Source organism: Notolepis coatsorum (genome assembly GCF_963971535.1).
Source record: "Notolepis coatsorum genome assembly, chromosome: 2".
Taxonomy (NCBI): domain Eukaryota; kingdom Metazoa; phylum Chordata; class Actinopteri; order Aulopiformes; family Paralepididae; genus Notolepis; species Notolepis coatsorum.
Window position 1 is genome coordinate 200,645,928 of NC_140166.1, and position 3,319 is coordinate 200,649,246.

The following is a 3,319-nucleotide window of genomic DNA, read 5'->3' on the forward strand; positions in this document are numbered from 1 at the left end:
CAGACAGGTTTGATTGAGTTTGGCAGACTCTACGGCTCGGGTTTCATTACGGGTGTCACCGTGGATTACGTGGGCTGGTGGGGCTAGAGGTGGTGGGGGAATCTCCTGCTACCCCAGTGTCTGCTCCCCCCCCCCCCCCTCCAACTCTCTCTAAAAAAAAGATGTCGGGTTCGGTGGACGTGAAGAACTCCCAACCAGGAAATGAAAAGTTCCAACCCATATAAACTTCCAGCCGAGTGGAGACCAGAAAGGTAGATGGTATCATGTGAAGGAAAATGTCAAACACCATTACTCATGCGTTGTGTGTTTGTGTGTGTTGGATATGTGTGTGTGTGTGTGTATGGGATATGTGTGTGTGATTGTGTGTGTGTATGTCTGTAACAGGCAGGGGGTGGCCGAATTTCAAGAAAGGAAACATGATTTGCCTTTCACGTCCTGCAAATTACGCCCCAGAGAAAAGTGTCCGTCGGCCTTTTCTGACAAAGTCATTCAGCGCCACGCAGGTCTGCTCTGGTGCACCCTTGATTATGGGATGCAGTCGCCTTTCTTTCTCTCTCTCTCTCCTCTCTCTCTCTCTCTCTCTCTTCTCTTCTCTCTCTCTCTCTCTCTCTCTCCCATCCCACTCACTGTAGTGGACCCCTCTGCGAGCGAGTCCCCCTGAAAAAGTGCTGGGCGCTTTCCAAATGAACAGGCACAAAGAGAAACCAGCGGAGCCTGAAGAATGTTGCAAATAAGTGCTGATATTTTAGAAAGAAAGAAAGGAAACAAGACTATACCGACAGACACACAGGAACACACACTACACACACACACACACACATGGGCACACACACTACACGCACACACACCTGATAAACAGTAAACACTGTTCCTTCGTCTGCTTGTTACCGGTGTGAAAACAGAGAAGGCAGGAGACACGTTTTTACCAAACCAAGGCCAGGCATCAAACAGGCACATTGTGCTGAGAGCAGGCGGTGAGGGGAGGAGGGGGTGGGGGGGTGTGGAAAGAGAAAGATGGAGACGGGCTTTTGTGCGATCCTTATCTTAATTCAGTGGGGTTTTCAACACAGCTTTTTACCTCCTATTGACATTCAAAACATCAGTGCTACACACAGGCACGCACTCAAACACGCACCCAAACACGCACCCAAACACGCACTCAGACGCACACAAATGGTGTAACCCTAGACCCGCTCACTTTCATTAAACGAGCCCAGACAGCATCTGTATCTTGTAGAGGAGAGGCGTTTCATTCAGCCGTGGTCTTCACCACACACACACACACACACACACACACACACACACACACACACACACACACACGCACAGCACGCACGCACGTGCGCAGCGCGCGCACACACACACACACACACACACACACACGTGCGCGCACACACACACGCACACGCACACGGCACCCGCACGGTATTTAGGCTGCGGTTTGTGTTGTCACAAAGGCTTTTGCTTTTGAGGCCTTCATTGAGCTTTCTTTTCATTTTAAAAGCACAATGAAAAAAGAAAAAGTGAAATGTGAAAGTGGGGTAAATGGATGCAGAAGAATGCGTGGATTTCGTTTTAGCTCCATGGCAGCTTCCGTCAAAACAAACCTCACTCGTAAAAAAAATAAAATAAATAAACCCGGCTCAGAAAAAGCCATGGGGGGGGGGGGGGGGCTCGGGGGGTTGAAGACCAAAAAGTGGGATGCTCTTAAGCTTGTGCTTTTTGCTCATTAGTAAAACTATATACGATGATGATGATGTCACCAGTCAGACACGTCGCAAAATGTAAGGCGGTCACTTGCACTTGAACTTGATTGGACTTGAGGCTGTGTTTACAAAATGTGACTTGACTTGAGACTTCGCTGTTCAGAAAAAAGAAAAAAAACGACTTTCAACAGTGAACATTTGGCAAATGTAGACTCTACAATTTGTTGAATTAATAATAATTAGATAAGTAGATCAATAAATACATAAACTACAATAGAATAATTGGTAGCCTACTGTACATCATATCATTTAATTGGCTTTGGAATTAATTGGCCTATAAAATATTTTTTTTGTTTGTTCGCTTTATATTTTACCATGAAGACTTGTGACTTGACTTGAGACTTGTTGGAAAACGACTAGAGACTCGACTAGAGACTTGTGGAAAGCAACTAGGCTGGAGACTTTAGTCTCAGTTATTTGAGACATGCCTCGCCCTCCCTACCCTATAAACCCCCCCCCCACACACACACACAAACACACACACACACACACACACACACACACACACACACACACACACACACACACACACACACACACACACACACACACACACACACACACACACACACACACACACACACACACACACACAACTCCCCCTTTCACAAGTGAATCTAGGGCCTGCACGCTAAGCTGGCATGACAAATAATGTCAAAGCAAAGGGGAGGATTGTAGAAGAATATTGGTGGTGTGTGTGTGTGAGAGAGAGAGAGAGAGAGAGAGAGAGAGAGAGAGAGAGAGAGAGAGAGAGAGAGAGAGAGGGGGGGGGTGGGGTAGAGAGGTGGAACACACATGCAAACTGCCCCATCAGATGATCCGCCCCATCCATCTGGGCCGGAACCCGGCTGAGAGCACCATTTATTGTTCTTACGAGGTCCCGGTGGGCATCCCCCTCCCCCCCGCTGCGCCCCGGTCCGCCCGCCCGACCGCTCGCTGAGTCCTCATTACCAGCCGCCGGCTCACTTCATCTTTCTGGATGTTTCCGCCACTTGCCGCCCGCCCGCCCCACACGCAGTGAGGAACAAGAAGGGAAAAAAACCTCCAGCTCTAAATAAAAAGGAACAAGTGTTTGGAGGCGAGTGAGAATAATTAGAAGCCTGCCAGGGTCGCTGTCTCTTTCCTGCTGCGCTGTGTGCTGCTCAAAGGCCGATTGGTTGGCTTGTTAGGGCAGGCCCGGGCTGTGTGCGTGTGTGACGGATCATACTGGTCTGCGTTGTGTTTGATGTTAAATGAGAATGTCCCGAGGGGGAGTTGAACAGGGGGCTCCCGCGTCCACGGGGCGACGACACAGGCCGCTGCACTAAGAAGTGAATTCACTCCTAACTACCGTACCTATGCGTCTGTTAACCCTGTTATGGGGAAGTGAGTTTAATTTACCAGCCCGCACTGCCACAGTCACTCGTCAACACACCTGTTTCCGTGACTGTGGACATACCCACGGGCTTCCCCGTTACACGTGTGTATGTGTGTGTGTGTGTGTGTGGTTTTCTGTGTGTCATTCCAGTCTGTAAAAGCAAAATGCAAGTGGTGGCTGTGCAAGGATTTCGTCT

General features: G+C 49.1%; 1 protein-coding gene across 1 annotated transcript in view; it reads left to right on the forward strand.

Annotated features, from left to right (window-relative positions):
* Positions 1 to 3,319, forward strand: part of ttll7 (tubulin tyrosine ligase-like family, member 7) — a gene marked incomplete at both ends in the record, with an annotated part of 162,172 nt that overhangs the window by 76,874 nt on the left and 81,979 nt on the right.